The sequence below is a fragment of the Dermacentor variabilis genome, chromosome 3 (genome assembly GCF_050947875.1).
Source record: "Dermacentor variabilis isolate Ectoservices chromosome 3, ASM5094787v1, whole genome shotgun sequence".
Lineage (NCBI taxonomy): Eukaryota > Metazoa > Arthropoda > Arachnida > Ixodida > Ixodidae > Dermacentor > Dermacentor variabilis.
The window spans coordinates 162,053,024-162,076,573 of record NC_134570.1 but is presented as its reverse complement, the minus strand read 5'-3'; positions in this window follow the sequence as shown (position 1 = coordinate 162,076,573).

Below are 23,550 nucleotides of genomic sequence, written 5' to 3'. Positions count from 1 at the left end.
CTTTTTCGAGCCCTTGGCCCATCCGTACCGTTACCTCACCATATTACCCTAGGCCCATGCAAAATTTCAGTAACCAAATCAATTAAGGCGCTTGGAGTAATTTTTAACGAACATGTATCCCGGAATGAGCAAATAGATCAGATTAGCTTAAAGCAGAGACGCGTGGTTGGTGCTTTAAATTGTTGTGGATATCTTTTGCCTCTTACCATAAAGGGACTTATTTATCAAGCTCTCTTCTTTGCTTACTTGAACTACTGTGCTTGAATATGGGGAACACTACATTAACCAATTTGAATAAGCTAAAAATGCTTTAGAAAAGAGCTATTAGGGCAATAGAGAACCTACCATACCTTGAACACACCAGCCATCATATTGTGAAGCATAAAATTGTTACCGCGAACAATATATACAATTGCAGGCTGCTACAATCCTACATTAGTGCAACTCGCAGGAAGTTTGACACATTTCTCACACTTGCAAATTTTGAACCTACTCAAAGTATTTACTTCCATCGGCATAAACCCGCCTGGAAAACTCCATTCTCACGCACTATTTACGGAACGCAAAGGCTTTGCCACACATTACCAAGCACTCTAAACGCATATGAGCAGCACGACACTGAAATCAAAACACTAAACCCCACCAAAGTAGTTAGCTTGTTTTTGTAACAGCGCATTCCTTAAATTGTATTGCTTTATATCATTGTTTTCACTAAGAATAAAAGTGCGATGCCATTTTGTCTTCTGTTGCTTTGTTATATGCAAAAATGATCCTGTATGTACTTTTCTTGTATATTTCACTGTCATTGCTCCTACAGGGTGGACGGTGCTAAGTCAAGCTGCAGTATCCTCAGCTTTTCGCCATGTCCCCTTTGTCAAAGATGTTTTTGTTTGGTGAGAAAAGAAACACCGGCCGACCGACCGACCGACCGACCGACCGACCGACCGACCGACCGACCGAGTTATACGCCGAGTTATCGCGTTGAACACTGAAGCGGATTTCATGCCCGAAATGGTATTCATGCCATTTACTGATGGCGTTGATGGTAAATAAGGTGGAAAGGGAGTAAAACCAATTGAAAAAGACAATGTGTAGCCCCTTTATTATATTTATTATTGCGATTAGCTTTGTTTGCCCACTTCAGTCGTTTGCAGTCTATCAATATGTCTATCTCCGTTGTGATCGGTCTATCGTCGTCAATCCACCTTCGTGATCTGACTCTCGTCATGCCACCATCGTCACAACTTCGATGTCTAAGCATGTGCTCGTGGTTGTGATGCCGTTGAGGTCGTTACATTGCGGTCGGTCCTCATTTGTCAGCCGGCCCCTGTCATGCCGTCGTTTTCACGCCATCGCCGTCATATAGTCGGCGTGTATTCGCTGTCACAGCGCCGCCGCGACATTCAGTGGTTCCATTGTTGTCATTTCAGCTTAGTCATCTAACTCTCATCATGCAGTCGTCGTGATGTCGTCGTCACGTCATCCTCACCACGTAGTGGTCGTCAAGACGTTGTGTTGCCAACGTCATCACGCGGTCAGTTCGCCATCGTAATCACTTCAGGAAAGTCCTACCATTTTCATCATGCCGCCCTCTTCATAACGCCTCCATCGTTCCACTGACGTCGATCTTTGTCATTATATTGTAATCATACCGTCGTCAATTAATCACGATTACGCCGCCATTGCCACGTAGTCATCTTCAGACAGTCGCTCATTCATCCGTTGTAAAGCAGTCGCTATCGCGCGTCCGTTATCAGATCGTCGTCACGTCATAGCCGTGGCACCTTCGTCGTCATACAGGTTTCATACAGTTTGTTGTCGCGCTGTCATCATCATACGCCCATCGTCGTCCCATTGTATTCACACCTTTCTCATGTCATCGTCGTCAGTGCGCCGTTGTACAGTTGTCGTGGTCGTTTCACCATCGTCATTCTAAATTTGACATCCCAGTTTGCTCATGCCGTCGTAGTTATTAGACGACGTCGCCACACAGTCATCGTCACGCAGAATTTTACCGTCGTTATCGCTTCAGTAACTTCCTTCTTCTGTCGTCATGCCGTCGTTGGCAAATCGCCTTCGTCAGTACATCAACGTCATTCCTTTGTCATTCTGCCGTAATCATGCTTTCGTTCCGAAGAAAGTACAACGCATGTGCTTTTTTTTTCTTGTTGTGTCTATTGGCTCTTTCGATGCGAAGGACCCGGGCCGAGAGCTGTGTCCCAGACGTGGAAACTCGAAGACGAGCGGCGCTGGCGACTGGAGCCTTTGCGTGGGAATGACCGCGATGGCACCTCGGGCCTGTGCTCTCGGCCTGCCTAAACAGTCCTAACTGACCGTCACTATGAGTGCGCGGCGTCCAAGGAATTCTTATGCCCACAGAAGAGTTGAGGGATCGCGAAACTGGTGGCGACGAGCGTGTGTACGTGTGGCGATCGGTTCACGCTCGACTCTGTCCATCAGTCATGCCAGTTCTGATTGATTTAGTTTAGATTGATTTGTTCACTGCTTCTTTTCGGGACCATGTCTGGTCGCTTAAACTCTGGCGCCTATTTGTTCGCGTCGGCTTGCCTGATTGTGCTGAGTAGTCGATTAATGAAGAGGCCTGTTTCCGCCAACGGTCCGCGTGTTGCTTGGATGGTGCACAAAATAATTTGAGAAGAAGGTCCCTGTCTTTTCGGGGTGAGCAAGGAGACCGCAGCCTTTGGTGCCACCTCACCATAGGAAGCCAGGCGAGGCAGGCAGGCCGCCGACCACGGTATGATCTTGTTTTGTACGTAAATGTTTAGGTTCTAACTTTAAAGTAATGAAAACATATTAAATCCAGTATTCTAATCATTTCTTTCGCCGTCGTTGTATGCCGATCTGCGCCTGCGTCGGCCGGAGCCCATCCCCCTTAATTATCATCTCGCTGGTCAGCTCATGCGTTAACCGCTGTGTCACTTCGCTACAAAGTAGTGGATGTTACTGGGTATCGAGAACCCCACTCTATGTATCGTGGACCATGGTAACAGACCTCTGAATCCTACCTCTGACAGCTAGACTGTGACCGAACACCTTACTGATTTCACTGCAATGTCCTCTCCTTTAAGCTAACCCTTTTGTCGGAAGGCCAGTCTTTAGAGGCGCGCCAGAAGAACCAATCTCCGAGTGGGTGGTTTGCTGCAAATATGTAGCCTCGCTCAACAACTGAGATCAAGTGACAAAGGGTAAATTTTTGTATCTGGCATTGGGGGGACGCAAGAAAGTGACACACCATTCAAATTTTAATGGGCGCCCCTAATTCGCGGCAAGAGTCGGCGGCGCTTCTACAAACGTCTTTTACAAGTCGTCGCTCTGACAAATCGCCCATTTGCGGCGACATAACCGTATTCAGCTGCCATCAGAATCCCAAAGCAAAATTATAAAGATGTTATGCAGTTGTTCGCCAGAGTTAACGCATCTATGACAGAACAGGTACCTAATGTGCGGCCTGCATCCGGACGTGAAAAGGAAATTGTTATTACAAATCGGGACGATTCCTCCAAGTTCCCTTAAATTTTGGCCCCTATTAATCAGGTTACTTTGAAGGCCCGTACGCCCCAGCCACAGCAGATTGGCACCTGTTTCTCGGCCAGCCTGCCGCCGCGGTTCTCAAGCGTCTCGACACCTTCCGTTGGAGTGACACCCGCTGTAGGAGCAACGCATCCGCCGCCAACATGTTTCGCTACCTGCGCGGCGCCAGAGCATTTTTGCCCCCGAATAGCTACCGGCCATGACAGGGACATAAAGGTGATCGCAGACTCCACAGCCTCGTTATGGGACCGGTTAGAGGCTATAGAGGAAAACGTACCTCCAGAGCATTTGCTAAGTGGACCACGAAGCCAGCTGTGCTGCCGCATCGGTCACCTCGCGCGCCAGCTCGGCAACGGCTCCGAGAAGTTGGGGCTAAACTTAAGAAGCAACGCCAAAGTGTGGGTGAGAAGATTTACCCCTCAGGAAACGAGGACAGCCGTGTGTAGTATGCCGGTCCGGCCGACCTTTTTGTAGTCTCACGAAACGTTAGCGTCTCCCATTACATGTTCGAGCAAAGGGAACCGACGGAATGTTACGGCAGCGCTCTAGTTTCGAGCAGAGAAATTCTGACACGTTTTCCCGCCTACCCCATGATTCTGCACTAGCAAGCGAAGAAAACCCTTAACCGATGCTCGTACCGGATCATGTGGACGTTGGAGAAAAGGGGAGGAAAGGCGCGTAGACGAAAGAAGTTATACAGCACCAAAGCCCAAGCGAATGTACCCGTTGTCAGAAAAAGTTAAAAGGGCGCCATGGAGCTTTCGGCTATTCGATGGTGTCTTGCACAGGAGGGCGAAAGGATTTCGGGAAGGTTGCACGGAACTCTTTGTCCGAGAGTGTTTGAAGTCGGAATATTTAAAGCAATGTCATGAAGACCCTACGGCGGGCAACCTCGATGTCAAGCGTACATGGGGGAAAGTACGCTGCCGTTGTCTTTCGCCGAAGATGTCCCCCATGATAAAAAGCGCTTTCTCTCCTGCTCTGACTGCTACAATCGAGTGCTTGCAACTGGAAAGCTACGCAGTGTCGCCCGCTTTGTGGCATTCAAGATTGAGCCCATACTTCATGTAAATAAAGCCCTAGGCGTGCGCAAGGAATCAAAGACGCCAGGAAAGTGACTCACCGAATCCAACCTGATCCCAATCTAGTGGACGAAACCGAAAAAAAAATTTGCCACTGTGAATTAGGTACTTTCAAAACACTGCCACGTTCGACCGTGCTCCGATGGTGACGCAGACGACGAGTATGTTGACGAATATCATAAAAAGAAAAAAAGAGCGCTATAGTCGTCGCTATTTATTTTACTGTTTGATTGCCTTGTGCTTCGTGATTGCGCTGAATCTTCTTTTTTTCTTTTTGTTAAAACATGCTTTATACTATAATATTTTTATTTTATTTAGCATTTCTCCCTTACCGCTACCTTATCTTTATGACATGGTCCCCTCACATACCCACTTTTATGAGTGCTCTCTTGTCGAAATATTCGAAGTGGTCTGTAAACACGAGTGGGACCCTTCCTCATGGGGAGAGGTGGGGGGGAGGTTCACGAAGAAAGTATCCCGCGGATCACTCTTTTGTTTCTATGACTGTTGGGTTTTCGATGCGAACAAACCGGGCAAAAAGCGGTGACCGAGAAGTGAAAATACAAAAGCCAGCACCGGAGCCGACTGGAGTCATTGAGTGGCAATGACGCCGACAGCACCTCGGTAATATAGTCTCGCACGGCAAACGTAGTGTTAACTGACAGTCAGTTTGTGTGCGCACCGTACAAGCAATTCTTCCGGATGCAGCAGACCTTGAGCAGATCCCAAAAACGGGTGCGGACTAGTGTGTGTACGTCTCGCGGTCGGTTCACGCTGGGCTCTGCCCATCAGTCACAAATAATTTCGTTTGCTGATTTTCCCTGCTTATTTTCGAGACCAGATGTGGTCGCTTGAACTCTGGCCCTTATTGGATCATGTTTTCATGGCAGATTGGTCTGAGCGGGCGATTAGTGGAAAGGCTTGTGTGTCCCAACGGTCCGCTTGCCTTGGAAGCTGCAAAAACCGATTTCAGCAGAGGTCTCCGTATTTTCGGGCTGAGCAAGGAGACAGCGGACTGCGGTGCCACCTTACTACGGGAGACCGCCGACGACCGGCATGACAATGTTTGTCTGCAATATGTATACAGCATAACATTAAATTATTACCGAGTTAATAACCCTAGTTTTTCTAATATCACTTTACGTAGTCGACATGCCTGCCGATCTAAACATGCCTCTGGCGGAGCTCGCCCCCCTTTCGTCGTGGTGTCCTTGCTGAGCTGATGCGTCCAAATATTAACAGCTGCCTCACTTCGCTACGCTGTCGTTAGTCAATGATGATTATGGCGCCGTTGTCATGACATCTTTTTCATTGTGTCATCGTCGGACAGACGCTCCTGCATCTGTGGTCATACCTTTGTCAGCACGTTGTCGTCGTTCTACAAGCGTCATGAACTAAGAATCGACAGCTCCCTGTTGTCATGCCATGGTCTTTACACCGCGTTTGTCGTTCCGACCACGTCAGTCTTTCGTCGTCATTCGATCATGTTCACTGCGACGGCGTGACAGAGTCGTCGTCTTGCCACCAAGCTAATGGGCGACCTAGGCGCGCGAGCGCGATAACAAAGTCCGAAGATGCCGGAATATGTCGAGTATAGCCGAACCAACTAAACTCTGAGCGTGACCTTGACACACATTAAATAAAAGTGAGAAGACGAATACTTTGTCGCCACTTTGCTCGAATGCTCGTCGCATAAGCGTCGACAGTAATCGTAACATGGGCTCTGCCGTAGTTTTTGTCATTCTTTGTCCTCTTGTTGCTTACTACGTGGTAAGGAAGGGAGCATGAAACGGTCAGTTAAGGAGGGCGAGTTCAAATTTATCAGAGAGACATGTTTTCGAGTGGTTCTTAAAAAGAGTCGAGTAATATGTTTCTTGCAGCGGTTCTTCTCTTTGTGCATAGCTCGAAACTAGTTGAACGCCGACTGCAGGTGTCCTATTTATAATCTTGTGCTCGTGCTCTGTAAAAGCTGTGTGCATTTTTAAGGGAGGCTGAAAACGTTCTCACATTTTCAAATGTACCCCTCAAACAGCCATCTGTAGAAGTATATCAGTCACTAGTACCATAGTTGCTTTCTTTGAAAAACATTGCGACAACCTCTCGTATCAATCGTGCCTGCCCTTACCCTTAAGCACGCTTTGCCGCTCGTCTACACACACGCACACGTGCGCGCGCGCACGCACGCACGCACACCTGTTCACGCGTCTGCTGACCAACACTGCCGCGGGACAGAAATCGTACATGCTTCCCGCCTCAAGCCATTCCATCGGCGCTCTAGGCTAGCTTAATTTGTGGCCAGGCTGGTTGCTTCCGTCCACTGGGGCAAACTAGTGTGAGAATATATATTATGGACGTCATCTTTCTCATTTTTACAAGACCATTACTATCGCGTAGCTCCTGCTAAAATCATCAACCGTTGCCTCTCGATATATACATATATATATATATATATATATATATATATATATATATATATATATATATATATATATATATATAGAAACTGTAAAAAAAACTGCAAAGCCGAAGTAGTTGGCTTTATTATTTTGTTTTAGTTGGCGTTATTGTTTGCCCCCCCCCCCCATCTTCAGCCAAACCGCGAAAGACTATGCGCGTCGCAGGTTTAAGGAGCCCACAGAAATGTTCATACTGTATAGTTACCGCAGCAGCGAATGGCTGCACTCTGGTTCTTCGACGACCTGGTATGGACTGGCATCGCGCAAACTTAACGGAGAACGAGCTGAAACATCTAGGCCAGAGGATTGGCCGACCTGGTATTGCGTTCTAAAACTGTTACAGCGCAACAAACAAAGGAAGAAAGAAGCCGAACTGTTCCTTTCTCTGGCCGGATCGGCTTGTTTCTTCCTTTGTATGTTGCGCTGTACCAATTTTAGAAAACATCTCCAAATCGTTCCGCAGCACGCGACGGCAACAGATTCAAGCTGCACCGCGCGAGCTCGCACAACCCGGAGAGAAGGAAGGGCTCGCCCTTCCCTTCTGTCGACCGACCGACCAACCAGTTCCCTCCATCGTTCGCTCACTCACTTCCTCACTCACCGCGCCTAAAGGAGGCAAAAAATGCTTCAAATACAGCATGGCTGCAGAGCCGTATTGACCATTTTCGCGGCGATGCCTTGGACGCTACGATGTTTTATCACGTGGTGACGAGCCCATTGGCTGATTAAGCTACCTTTGCGCTTACAATGCATGTGTACTACGCCGGTGCTGCTTAGCATTCGGTTTCGGGAGATGTCGTAGACGGTGACTGGGTGGTCGACACGAAACTTTGGCCGGCAACAATTTCACAGCACATGTAAAAGCGCTTTTGGAGCTGATTAAGCTATGTCCAAGCAGCACGAGCAGCTATATGATGCTTGTTCTGGGCATAAATATGTGCTCCAAGCTATCCAAAATTTTCTATTATGAATAGAATCAGTATCAGCGTGTATTGCTCTTCGTTCTTTATTTGGCAAATACTTCAAAGCAGCGTCTTGTCCCGTTTCTGACTCGGTAAAATTCTTCGCTGCGGTCACTACCCGTTGATTTTCTGCCTCATCGCATGCGCGTCTGCTCAGTTCCGATATATTTGTTCTTACTGAGCAGAAGTCTTGAAAAATAACTGTTCTGTGCATTGTAATACCTCGTTGCGAAGATGTATTAGCGCTAGTAAATAGCTTACTCTTGTGAACTGTCATGAAACATTCAAACATTCAACTTTGACCATTCGTGTGCTGCCGGCGTAGTCGTATTTATGAAGATCGCACAGATTCAATTGTGCGTCCATCCACTTATTTTTGATCCGTTGGCAACAGACGAAGCGTGCCAGCTCGGGTATTTTTGTGTAGATAGGGAGCGTGAAACTTACTATGACAGGAAGCGTCACTACTCCCTTTGTCACTGTTGAACGAGCGGTACTCACTGTTGCCGACGCTCCGGTGTTGAAATCCTTTCTTTGGACGTTGGCGATACAACGCTGGCAGACAAGTGAAGCCATTTATTCTGTGGGAAAGTCGTGCATCGCCAAGGGCTGGCAACACATGCTATCCTTTCATAGCAGTGGTCCGCAAGCTTGGTCACACAGAATCATTCTGTTCCTTCAATACCAGTCACTAACTTCGCAGCCAACCACCGCAGACGTATTAAATCTACCAACCTAGAACTAGCGAAAACTCACTTGCATTTGCGACATTTGCATTTGCGAACTAGCGAAAACTCACTTGCACAGAAGCGAGGTAGACGCGGTAACGGTTTTGTATTTGTGCGCTGTCGTTGAGGCCACGTGTTGTGCGGCGCCGAAAGCGCCCGATCGTTTCTCAAGAACAAACTGCTCCGCGTAAAGGGTCAATGGGCACGGTGGAGCGGCAGCCATGCAGTCGCTCAAAAAGCCGATTTTGCTTTTTGCGCAGGTTAGTAAACGCCCCTCTCTCTATTGTAAGCGGACTAGCAACGTCTGCCTGCTGCTCCCACCGTGCCCAACTGTGCTCTGTCATTGCTTGTGCGAATGTGTATTTGTTACGAAGCTCTTAATGTGTTGCGGTGACGTTGAACTCAAGCCTGGTCCTACTAACAAAGAAATACTTGATGCTATCACTAAACTTTCTGAAAACGTTGACCGCCGTCACGTTGAACTGAAAGCAGCTCTCGACGACCTAAAGACAAAGCAGGAGGCATTAGTACAGACCTCGCTAACCTATCAGTAAGATTATGCGCGGTTAAATCCTTCGTCGAACCATTCGACGGTTCTGCAGCTTTTATTGATGCACCACGTCTAATCAGCGAAGCTGTCGGAATGGAAGGCCAGGCACTACATTCTCGACTGGACGATCTTGTCGACAAATCGAGACGAGATAACCTATTGTTTTTTAGAATACCGGACTGCCCGACTGAGACGTGGGCTGAGTCAGAACGCCTTGGTCACGACGTTTTGTCTCGTCACCTAAAAATACAAATTTCCGACTCAGAAGTTTCCCCTGCGCACAGATCAGGATCCTACACACATGAAAAGACAGGGCCAATTATCATCAAGTTTTCGCCGTCTAAAGTCAGGGATGTAGTCTGGGCGAAGAAATATAAGCTCAAGGAGACTGGTGCATCAGCTAGCGAAGATTATTGCAGAGCTACGCGAAACTCAAGGCGGAAACCAACAGAATTTGCAAAGGCAGCCGGGAAGACATACTTTCTTCGCATGACTAAACTGATCATGGACAAAAAAACGTACGTTTACTGCTCAGTAAGTGACAGCGTACGCGAAATCGCTTCAGCACGATCAGTAGATACGCATAATAACGCTGGTACTGTAACTGAACGTGCTGGCACTTCCAGAGCATCACAGCTATGCCCGCCCAGATCCTGCGCAAAGACGGCTCTTTTTTTCTTTCCAATATACGGAGTATCCTGAATGAACGCTTGGAATTGCCTTGCGCTATTGATTCCTGGTCTGCTGATATTGTTGGTCTGACGGAGACTTGGCTTTCTGCAAAAGTTAAAAATGACGAAATTTTGCGCTCTGAAAAGTACTACAAATTTTACCGATGTGATCGTGATTACCGGTCCGGTGGTTGTGTTCTGCTGGCGGTTGCCGATAGTCTTGCTTCCCATGTTATTCCGATTGGATCCTCGCTTGAGCTTGTGTGAGCGCGCGTGCTTATTGATTCTCGCAAAATAACTTTTTTTGTCTGTTATCGGCCACCAACTGCATCGTTGTCCTTTTGTAATGAACGGCACGATGTTGTCAGTCAGGTGTTCGTCAGATACCCAAAATCGCCCCCCTTCTAACTTGGCGACTTCAATTTTCCTGACATCAGATGGGAACGAGACTTGGTTTCCTTAAAACACAACTTTCCTGAAAGCAAAGAACTTTTAACTTTTTTTCACGACTTCAACTTAACTCAGCTCGTTCACTTTCCCACTCCCATAACTTCCACTTCCGCTAATATTTTAGACTTAGTACTCACCACTACACCAGACCTAGCTAGCGGCTTAACTCATTCACCGGGAATTAGCGATAACTCGATAATTCACTTCACTATACGGGCAAAGATTTCTAACAAGAAAAAAAAACTAGGGTCATCCAAAACTACGGTAAAGCAGACGTAACTGGATGGAATGGGAAACTTCAGGTCTTTGCTGATCGGTTTTTCGGCGCTTTTGAGCAGCGATCAGTTGAGGACAACTGGTTGCTTTATAAAAACAAACTCTTGTCTCTTATTGATCGTTTTGTAGCTAAGATGAAAGTTTCATTACGTACTCGCTCACCATGGTTCAATAACACGTTAAAGCGCATGCGCAACAAAAAGAAGCGGATATTTCGACGCGCAATATTCACAGCCAGAATAGGCCGCTTGTCTTTCTATCAAAAATGTCTTAGAGAATTCTGTACTGCGCTCTGAAAAGCCAAGAAGGAATTCTTTGATAAAACTCTTCCTTTGCTTCTTTGTTCTAATCCCCGTAAATTTTGGAGCTATATTAACGGTACTATAAGGACACGCATTCAGTTAATCCAATCTGATGTCGCAGTAATTGAAAGTGAATGCTGCAATGTTCTGAACAATGCGTTTGTTACTCATTTTCAGAAGAGCAGTCCCACAGTATTTCCACATATACCAAAAAGCAACTTATTCCCAATGGATTATATCGCTATTCATGCAGTTGGTGTCGAAAGGCTGAGTGTCAACTTAAAGGTGTCTTCGTCGGCCGGTCCAGATTGTACTTCATCAAAAATGCTGAAGTGTGCACAAGTTTATTCTTCACTAATATTGTCAAAGCTTTTTGAACAGTCATTACACATGTCTACACTGCCCTCTGATTGGAAGATAGGGAAGGTGGTCCCTGTGCATAAATCTGGTGATGTACATTCCCCCAATAATTTCCGCCCCATATCATTAAAATCCATTCCAGTAAAAATCCTAGAACATACAATATACTCGCACCTCATTGCATTCCATGAGTCGAATTCCTTCTTGAGCATTTATCAGCATGGATTCTGTAAAGCAGTTTCGTGCGAAACGCAATGGCTATGTTTTACTAACGACTTGTTTATTAAGGCGGATCATGACTTTGATACTGATTGCATATATTTAGATTTTGCTAAAGCATTTGACTCCGTCTCACACGATCTACTTATCTTCAAGCTTAATCAACTTAACATAGACCCCAATCTACTGGCATGGATTAAGGAATTTCTCTCTAACCGTAGTCAGTATGTGACGGCTAACGACTTCTCTTCAGCCAATTCTGCCGTAACATCTGGTGTCCCGCAAGGGTCCGTTTTGGGCCCTCTGTTCTTCTTGATTTATATTAATGATCTTCCTACTTGCCTTTCTTCCTCAACTGTCCGACAGTTTGCGCATGGCTGCGTGGTTTACCAGAAAATTACTAACCATGACGATTATCTCTATCTGCAACGTGATCTAGATAGGGTATTTGAATGGTGCAGTCAATGGCTCATGACACTTAATGCAACTAAATTTAAAAGTACGTACATTTCCCGCCGCAGCACTAATGATTGTCCGCGTACTTACTGCCTCAATAACATTCCATTACAATCTGTTGACAGCTATAGATACCTTGGTGTTCACATTTCTTCTAATCTATCGTGGAATACGCATGTAGAATATGTAACTAACAAGGCTAATCGCATGCTTGGTTATCTGCGTCGAAACTTTTTTGATGCCCCATCATCCTTGAACTTAACACTTTACAAAACCTTGGTACGTTCTAAATTAGTGTACGCATGCGCCATATGGGATCCTACTCAGACTACACTCATTCAAACTCTTGAAGTCATTCAGAATCGCGGCGCACGTATCACCTTGTCGAATTATTCACGTCATTCCAGTGTCACATCTATGAAAAAAACCCTAAACTTGCCTGACATCTCGTTGCGTCGACAGCCATCTTGCCTTAGCCTTTTTCATAAAATCCATTATTATAACAAATAGATGGAGGACGTTTTGTTTTATCCACCTCATTACATATCTTCAAGGACCGATCATCGCTTCAAGGTGGGGTTACCTTCTTGTCACACAAAATTGTGTAATGACTCTTTTGTTCCTAGAAAAAGTGTCGCATAGAACAAGTGTCACCTTCCCTCCACAATCGCCAGCAAACCTGATGACCACAAACTCAAGATCGCTTTACAAGACGCCTTGTAATATTTGTGTTTGTTTGTTTGCTGTAGGCCTTGCCCTTTCTTCCCCACTCCTTTCTGTAGTGCCTTTGGGCCCTGAAACTATATTAAATAAAAAAAATAAAAAATAGATGCACTTCTAAGTTGGGCTCCTGCGCGAACAATGAGTTGCTTTACCGCTTAGCGTTTGAAAAAAATTGCGAAAGTATGCGCAACTGTGCTCCCTTAGCGAGCATCTACCGCGACACTAGAGTTTGAGTCGGCGCAGACCTGGGTCGGAGTATCCGAGAGAGCAAAGAGCCACCCGGCCGTGCCTGTGGCGCTTGTTCTGAAAAAGAATTAACTTTCAGGGATAATGGAATTTATGCCTTGCGGTAGCGTGAAAGATGAACAAGAAAACCGAGGCGAGTAGCGCATTGCAGACTCTCAAACGCGAAAAAAGAAACGGTTAACCAACAGAAGGACGGCTTAATTGCGCGTGACACAGATTATACCAAATAAATACGAAATGTGTCAATAGCGAGAACGAAAAAATTCACCTACAGTTGCGATGCTGGCTAACGCCAAATTTCAGCGGAGCTCTATACGTGCTTTCATTCCGCGATATACTGGCTGGCGCGGAATATATGTCTCCTGCGGCACGTTGAAAATGGAGCGAAATGTGGCGCGACTGCCTCATTATTCGCAGAATTGCGAGAGGCAGCGTGTGGGTGACGCGAGGGCGCGATTGACTGCAGCCGCTGCAGACACACCTCCCAGAAGACGCGTGCTACTCTCGCGCCATCTTGTAGTGATCATCGCCGCAGAGCACGTCTTGCGCGACACTACGCATTTTTTATCTCACTTTCTCCATAATCTTCTCCCCCGCTTGTCGTCTCAAAGTTCCGCTGCACCCTCCTTCTCCGCTTTCCTCCTCGCGCTCTATTCGCTTTCGCCATCTTTTAACCGCCGCTGCGTTCGTTCGTTCATCCTTCTATGTGCTCGTTCGCTCGGTTACGCCGATGCTCCCGTCAGGAACGGGCGCCTAAGCTCTGCACTCTAAAAAAAGAATGAAAGAGAAAGATCATAGGCATATAACGAACATTCAAATCAAATAAAGTATCGGGTTTTATGTGCCACAAACAACATTTGATTATGAGGCACGTGGTAGTGGGGGACACCGGATTAATTGTGACCACCGGGGCATATTTAACGTGCCCAAAATGTGCAGGACGCAGGCTTTCAGGCATATAAATCGAATGACTTGCTTGCTTTCTTTCTTTATTACGGCGCGAGACCACTACAGGAAATTGACCAAGAAGTTGGCGGGTAAACGGATGGGGCGGGGGGAGAAAACTTGAGGATGAAGTATAGGTGAGGCAACACTTGAAGTTATACAATGAATTAAGCTAGACATACTCAGGTTAGGCGCAGTTCTTTTAGTTGTAGACGTGAGCTTTTCGAAAGGAAAGCAAACTAGAAGGTTATCAATTTTAGTTATCTTAAATAGGAATTTTGTAAACTAATGCATAAGAAATCATCACCCTCGATGTACGTATGTCGACGTTGTCATCTTTAACGTCGACAATTGGGTGATCCTTTCCTTTTTTATTTTGCTGCCGAGTAGAAATAAAATTTTATAAAGGAAGCAGATTTGCCATTTTGCACAAATGCATCTTTGAAAGCACCACTGAAACCATGAAAATTTAGGACTTCTAAATTCACTTCGACTAATGAAACAAAGCCTTGGGCAAGTATGCGTCTCTGATAGAGATCGTTCTCATGGGACTTAATCATTGTTTTAATGAAAATAAAACTTCCTTTGTTAACAGTCTGGTTTTGGTGGGGCTCCAAAATTATATCGCGCTGAAATCAGTGAGAAACGGCCAGCGAGGTCTCGCGCCATTTGCTCTCGCCACGAGGAAGCACTAGAAGAAGACGAGGGTTCCAGGGCTCGCACCCCTATTTCTTCCGTTTTACTTGATTGAAACGTATGTGGAGTTCGCCGCGAAAGAACAAGCGATATGGCCCCAAGCAATGATGCTCCCGACGAGAAGAGAAGCAAGAAGCGACGTCGCTCTCGCAAACATAGCGTGAGTTCCAGTGGAAGTGTGTCGTCTCGCAGCTCGTCGTCCTCGAGCAAGTCCGAAGCAACACGCAGGCGTACCAGCCATACCGATCTAGAAAAAGATCCGAAAGGCTCCGCGAATGCCGCGCTGGAATCGAACTTGCCGGTAGCCACGGCCAGCGCCCTTCAACTGGACGAAGTAATTCCCTCACGCGACAAGACCCCTCTCAAACGCAGGCTGTCTTTCGCCGCCGATTTCCACCGCAGGACCTCGGACCCCAGCGAGCCTCAGCAGCAACTCGCTTCCGCCGACTTTGGTCCGGTAGAACCTCACGTTGATACTCCCACTGCTCCGACGACGGAGAAGCCTGGAGAGAGCAACCGGCTCCCAGAGCAGAAGGAATCAATCCAGGAGTACCAACAGGCGCCCCAACCAGAATATGAAACCACCCTGCCAGCTCAGTCTCCGGAGTGCGCGGCCAGCGGTGCGAATACACTCCAGACGCTGTCCGCGACCTCGATCAAAGAGAGGGCCGAGGGCTCTCCGACGCTCTCTGAAGGACAGCCGGAGCCACAAGATGGACGCAAAGTCAGTCAGTGAAGTCGCCAAGCCAGCTTGTCTCACCAGCACGCTTCGTTGTCCTCTGTCCTTCAAGAACTTTACACCATCAACAAAGAACACCTCGAAGCCCAGCGAATCAAGGCAGAAGCTCGGAGGACCTCGTACTATGATTCGGATCACGTGAGTTTCATACTGCTTGTCACTTTTTCACTCTCCTACCCCCCTTCGTGCCGTTCCTCACAGTTATGTGTCCAACATTTCCGAAGACCATATTGTAGTGATAAAGAGACGAGAGTAGTTTTGCGTAAGCCTTCCCGGTTCAAATACTTGTGAATAAACGAAATATGTTTTCTCGTATTGGCAATGCGGTCGGCATAGTCGCCAACAGGCGAACAAAAACGCGCAGTGCGCCCCGAGAACAGACACGGACGCAGCGAGCAAGCAGGAATGAAGAATGACATTTAATGGAGTGTTTGCTTGCTGCATCAGATGCTAATCGCCTTTGTGGTATAGTCCTTCAATTAAGTGCCTTTCTAATGGTTAGGTAGTGCCCCCGGCGCAGGACTCGCCTCCTGCGGAGAACGCTCTTTCGGGAACGTGGCATCTGTTTCAGCAGTAAATACGGGCTCCATAACGGTGGCCTCGTTATATCCTCGCGAACGCTTGCAGTTGTGCTGCTTCCAACTTCTATTAATGCCCAGTGGTTTCGCGTGCGGTTGATCGGCACTTTTTTCGAACAATTCCGTTTTGTCCTCACTGACCAACGTTCGCAGACCGAGTTCGTCCATCCCGTCGTTTCCATCTGTTGGTCGGTGGCAATGTTATTTTAGAAGTTCACGCTGAGTCGTCGTCTTGCCGATCTTGTAATAGTACGTGCTTTCCGTTTCTCCCTCCTTCGCATTTGTAAAAATACGGCTCGTCATACCGTTTGGGCTTCCCCGTCGTTTGTGTGATGTCGTTCGTATCATTGTGAGGTCGTATGTGCATCCTAGACTGCCCATGCATTTCTTCACCTTAAGTTCACGGACAAAAACATTTGAAGGGCTAAGGATTGCGTTAGCAATCAGTATTTGCTACGCAAGGTACTTAGCTGATTCTTGTCTAGCCAGCTTTCAGGGCGGAGTCAGTTGTGTTCACATTGTTTATGATGTTCCACTTCTAACTAGCAGTCACAGCCTATCAAAATGGTGGTGTCGCTGTTGTCTTCGCCGCAACAGGTGCTATGAACGTTGATGGAATTACGTCGCATTGCATCAATAGTCACCTTGTTAGGACAGGGAATCGGCTAGCTGCAGATGAGACTAATTTCCTGGGCTGCTTATAGCATAGTTGTGGCATTATTTGTACCATTGCAGAGTTAGCTAAATCTACTCATAGCCTTATGCGTCTCCCTGCTTTCAGTTCTCTTGGCAGGCTGAACGCAGTTGGTCCCTTTGAGCGTGTGTATATATATATATATATATATATATATATATATATATATATATATATATATATATATATATATATATATATATATATATATATATATATATATATATATATATATATATATATATATGTATATATATATCGGGAAACTACCTTTCGTTGCCTTTCTTCTGTATAACGCTGGGCGCCTGATATTCCCGGTCACACAAACAGCACGTGTGTTATCCGCGTCGCATAGCGTTCTTAAAGAGAAAATAGCAAGCGCGCACTTTTCAAGATAAGACACAACAGCAAGACAGATGACGATTCTTGTTTTTACAAAAATAGGCCCTTCGCCGATGTCGCCGAGGAGTAATTGTTATGGTACTATGACTACACATGACGACGTAAACAGTGGTTGCAAGCAGCAGGTCTCTTGCGCGCATTCCCCTGGTGCCCCGGTGACGAGCATCTTAGGCCTCGTCGCTCCGTCTTTTTAGCCTGACCCCCTTCAAATCGGCTGCATAAGACCGACCCGACTATATCTGTCAACCGTAGGAAGCTCAAGCTGGGGCAACTTTGTTCGTGCTGCAAACGTTACACTAAAAAATTATGGGGTTTTTCGTGCCACAACACTTTCTGATTATGAGGCACGCCGTAGTGGAGGACTCCGGGAATATCCACCATCTGGGGGTTCTTTAACGTGCACTTAAAGCTAGTTGGAGATGTATGGGATAGGCCTTTGCCCTGCAGTGGGCGTAGCCAGGATGATGATGATGATGATGATGACGACGAAGCTAAGTACCGCGGGTGTTCTCGCATTTCGCCCCCATCGAAATGCGGCCGCCGTGGCCGGGATTTGATACCGCGACCTCGTGCTCAGCAACCCAACACCATAGCCAGTGAGAAACCACGGCGCGTAACGTCGCACTAGTGGTAGGAGACGCTTCTGAATTTCACCGAGTCTCACCGCTTGGCGGTTCTCTAGAACGGTACGGAAGCTCTATCATAAGCTGGACCACCTTGTCGTCGAATGTCATCGCGTCCGATTAAGTTTCCTCTTCAATGAGGTCTTGGGTGTGTCTGCACAGATCTTCTCGTCTAGTTCCTGGATTGGCTGAAAAGGCCACTCGATCCTCCTCAACGAAACCGCGCAGTAGATCCCCAAATTCAAACTTCCGGTTTTGCCCATTAGTTTGCTCAACTTCGCATGTTGTGTCATTCGGTGTCGTAACTTCATTTCTAGGAAGGCTTTCTCGTAGCGAATTTGGCGTCGGCACGAACCGGCGGACTAATTTACATCGCGGTCATCGCTGTCGTTCGACTTCGTATTTCTCGGCACCAGGTGGGGTTCGTTTGACTTGTTAGAGATGTAAATGCCTTCATAACCTAAGAAAGCGACCTTTAGGTCACATACCTGTACACGACCAAGGAGCGAGGTCACGCAACTTGAAGGACAACGCGGAGCGACGTATGCGATGCTGTTCGTGTATGACAAAGTTCCTGCATTCGTTCTCAGGAATTAGTAGTTTGGTGCGACGTAAACCTGTGTCTTAACGATGTATTCAGACTGTCCAACCAAGATGCGTCCTAGCGGTAATGCGTCCTAGCGTAGTAAATGTGCGTTGCGTTGAAATTCCCGTGTCGTGGGGGGGGGGGATGGGGGGGACAGTGCATGTGCTCAGGTTGTAGCATCAATAACGATATTCAATATCTAAGCAGTCTGCGTCGCATACTGTCATGGTAAATGAATATTTTCCCTGTGCGCGTAGATGGTGGAAGCAATACACACACGGTGTCCACAAATGATCCCAGCAGATGGGAAGTAAATTCGACATCCCCCCGCCAAAGCAACCAAATTTCCAAAGAACAATATTCCGAAGATTTTTATGAGCAGTAGAAGAAGTTTTAAAAACGTAGCTAGTTTGAAAGAAAAAAGAAACGTTCACAAAAGTGGTCGTTCCCTTGCATTCTTGAAGCTCGCTGTTGCATTGTTGCAAGAATGGCTCGCATGAACAGTTTCTTGGAGAGCGAGCAAGTGTCCACCACAACAGGCGTGCTAATCAAATCAGTTACATTTTTCCTCATTGGTTATTGCAAACTTAAAATGAAATGTTAAGTGTCATGTGCCATCTTTGCAGCAACGCACTAGGCGTTGTTACGTTTCGCCTACGACGCGCGGTAAAGCCGGCGAGGATGCAACAGACGCCAGGGCTTCGTTCAAAGCGGCAGACATTTTGGCCCGTTCGGCGCCGCCGCTACGCCTCCCTGCCAAGCGCGTCCAGGCATGTTCCAATGCCACGTGTCTTCATGTGCGCGTGTGTGTGTGTATGTGCATGTTGGTGCCCACGCTTGTCGAAGCGCGGCAGCCGGGGAGAGGAGCTCCCAACAACTGTGAAGCGAGGGGGTCCGAGCGGCGCCGACACGACGGCTGCTCCACCTTCTCTTCCCATTGTGCCCGAGTGGCGCCGACACGACGCTGCGCCACCTTATCCCATTGTGCCCGAGCGGCACAGTCACGTGCTCGTCTATAGAGGGGTTCCTTCTTGCCCTCAACTGCGAGAGTATAAAAGCAGCTGCCCCCGGACGCCAAAAAGGGGGCTCCGATTTCTTCTGTTGAGTAACGTGCACTCCCGTCTCTCTACTTCGGTCAACCTGACCGCCAACTCTTTGCGATGTTAGAATAAACAAGTTGTTTTGTTGTTACCAGTCGACTCATGCTTTGCCGGGACCTTCGGATGCTTCCAGTTGTACCCCAGGCCGCCAGGCCAACGCTATCCTTGGGGCTTGCGACCCAGGTGCAACAACGGGCGTCAGCGCCGAGTTCCCAACAACTCGTGCCAGCGGCGCCATTCAAACAGCGTCATCTTGTCTAAGACGCGCAAAAACGAAACTGCTCGTTCGACAGCTTAATTTCGCGCATAGCTACTTCTTTTACCCTTGTTCTGTGGTGTCCTCACCCTGCCGTTCGCTATTGTGTGCGAAGCAAGAGGCTTTTGTTAACGCATGCAACAAGCTAGGCTTGTTTTTTTTTTGTGGTTATTACTGACGGGAGGAGGGCAATTGCCATAATAAAATCATCGCAGAAAATATAATCCGCATGCTGATCAGTGGCCTACGCGCAAGGGATTTTCCATTTTGTTCCAGCGTGCCCACTTGTTTAATGCGACGTGTATAAGAGACAATTACAACACCCCCTCCGGACCCCCCCCCCCCTCACTGGAACAGTTTATTTATTAATCTGTGCGTTTCCTTTTAACCCCATGAGCTTCGTTTAAATTAACGCTCAAAGGCAACGCACCCTTCCGTGCAACTATTTTTGTAATTTTTATGCCAAACAGTGCTGTTCTTCATACACGGCACGTAGTGATATTAAAGTGTTTGGAGCATTTTGGCTGTACGAAAAAAATTTCTAAAAAACTGAAAAAGTCCTCACGGGTTAGTGCGGCACATCTTGCTTTAAATATTTTCCACACAAAAGTAAAATCAAGGTAACTTCTGGGAAGACAGCGCGTCTTTCGTGAAATTTGTAATTTTTACTCGTACCAAAAAGAAAAGAAGGAAATCGCATTGACAGATTAACACTTGTGCGCAGGTGGGTCATTTATTAAAGCCATTTATTCAGTGACAAACACTGGCCAGCTCAGCAAAGTCCATCAAAGCATGTTTGGTCACGCTAGAGACAAAAATGAAAGAGCAGGTACCACGTTCGGTGCACATGGCTTAACCCATCTTCCCAGCAGCTCACCGACGGCGTAGACAGACAAGACTCCCGCGCTTTATTCTCAAGCCGTCGCTGCTTCACCACTCAGCACGCTGGTGCTTTTCCGTGCTTCATTTTGACATTTAATTAGTGCGCGTCTCTTCGTTTTCCAGTTCTCGTACCGAGCCGCTGCTCTGCATAGTTTTGCTAACCGCGTGTTTCCAGGCTTGTTCGTGTTACTGCGCTGTGCTTGATGCCGGAGTGCCTGTAAGCAGCTAAATCTGCAATACTTGCGAACGCCTGCAGCACAAAAGCAGTGTGAGAAGCAGTGTTACGGAACGCGAGTGGGAAAGAACCCGCGCAAAGTCATTACTCCCGAAGCACTGACACATGAGAAAAAACAGCGCGCGGAACAAGTTAACCCTCGACGCCCAACTTGCTGATCCCACTTGTCCTGCATTTTCACGGCATCATGCATGTGCGAACTCACTCGCACAGTTTTGGGTCGCACGCTCCAAGTGAGAATCCTAGCGCAAGCAGAACATCCACAGTTCATGCATGGAGCTTTGTGCATAGAGTTTTATAAGCTCCGAAGAACACCACTATACTGCCGCAGCTTCGATTTTTCACGCGAGACGCGTTTTCTTGCCGACGAAATGTGTATGGAGGGTTGGAATGCAATGCCATGTTATCATAGGCGCGACTGCGAGGAGGGGGAGGGGCTCCGGCGCCCGAGCCCTCTTCGAAGTTTCCCCGCGGGCGGGGGCGCAGAGACCCCCCCACCCCCCGCCCCCCGGCGATGCCGACACCCGCCCCACGCCCCCATGAAGTGTCATGATCAAGGGTTCTGTTACCCACATCATTTGACGTTTCTTTTGAGTTGCCTTTCGAGTTTTCACTTAAAGTTTTACTCCGTTTAAAAACCTAGTGCATCATTGTCGGTGCGGACGTTCACAGGCTTTCAATCATATTTTCGCTTTATTTTTGCGAAACCTATCAATAAGATCACCAGCGTATTAGAAGCACCAGCGGCGGCTACCTCATCCGTGCTTTATAACTTCAAATAGTTTTTTTCTTAATTGAGAATGTGAACACCATGTACAAACACCATATCTTTAAATACGTAGAAAGGAAAAAGTTTGTTATATTAATTCAAGAAAAGCGGTCGCCATCTAACAATTATGTTTAATGGCATGGATAGTCTATGCATAGAGCACGAATATGTTGCCGTATGCTCACCTCGCTTCAAATTATTTTGCATGCTTTTTTTCTCGTGAAAGAAACCTGCTCACTTCAGTGACCCCTTCGCCAGAGCATTTTATCAATGCCGTGTGAAATGCACTTGAATGATACGTGCCTCAGTACTGCTTTTCCTTTCCATAGACAATGCTAATCACTCATTAAATAAGAATACTTCAAATAACTTACACTTATCAGTGATGGGAACATCGCCACTTTCATGAAAAGGTCACAAATACATATATAATTCCATCAGAAACCCAAATGAGGCCAAACCGGATTCACTCGAAATCAGATCCAGCAGCAGCCATGCGCAGCAGCGCTTATACTCGGACTCGCAGAAAAACGGAAGAAAAAGAGACTGCAATTTCGCCGCGAAGGCGACGCAGTATTAGTGATAGCGAAAGGTAAAACAATTATATGCAGGAAAATTTTTACCCTGTGAATTCGTGTAAGGGCCGTAACCGTGTAAGAGCCTCACTACCAACTAGACCTTCAATATATATAAATATACTTTTATGTATTAAATTACATATATCTTGCACGGTTATATATATATATATATATATATATATATATATATATATATATATATATATATAGATATATATATATATATATATATTTAACGTATATAACGTATCTATATGGCCGATAGAATCAACCTATAGACAGGCTCGTGCAAGGACTGCACTATACTGTAGCGATTTCAACGACCCTTACATGGGACCGTCCATTTGGCCTAATTTTTCTAACTACATGCATGAAATTCGCCGTGCACTTTTTTGATCGCCTTCTCTCGCCATCTAGTAGCGACGCGCGAAATTACACAGTGTGCGTAAATTCAATCTTGAGCGTGATCGGAACCAGCGCACCGATGGCGATTGCGGCGCTTATAATATATATATATATATATATTATAAGAGCCGCAATCGCCATAGGTGCGCTGGTTCCGATCCCACTCAAGATCGAATTTTCGCACACAGTGTAATTTCAGGCGTCGCTACTAGATGGCGAGAGAAGGCGATCGCGGAAGTCCACAGCGAATTTCATGCGTGTAGTTAGAAAAATTAGGTCAAATGGTCCGGTCCCATGTAAGGCTCATCAAAATCGCGACACAATAGTGCGGTCCTTGCACGATACTGTCTATACGTTAATTCTTTCGGCCATATAGATTGTAGGTAACATTCAATTATTCATTAAAATAAAGCCTAGCGTAATGCACGGACCAAGTAAAGCTGTAAATGTCGCACGGCATGACCACGTGCGGTGTTACAACGGCGCCATTATGAAGAAGGCCGCCAGCGGGGCCGAAAGCGTCGTCCAGCCGCGCGATTCACCTCGCGATCCGCAGATTAGATTGATCATCATCATCTGTCTATCTTTATGTCCGCTACAAGACAGTCTCTATGAACGATATCTCCAATTACCACTTTCTCTTGGACTTCGCAATCTGCAACACTAGGGGCGCAGAAAGACAGCCCGCCAAGGAAGAGAGCGCGCATGAAGTTGGCAGCCATCCCTGCTTGGCCTTAATCACCGAACCCGCCAGTGATTACCCACAAATAGATACGACACGCGGGCCACGTAAGCGTTAGCCGCGCACAGTCATTCCCAGCTACGCATTTCCTTCCCAAGCGCGAATTTGATCACGTGACCTCCAACAAACACAAACATTGAGCGCGTGGGAAGATTAAGCCCATCAAGCCGCCATGCTTTTCGGCTCACTATTATGTGCTTTTTCTCGCTCCCACAGTCGCACATTCAAATGGCTTTTGTACTTTACAAGGTACAGCGACGTCGAGAAATAAATGACAAATAGAAAAC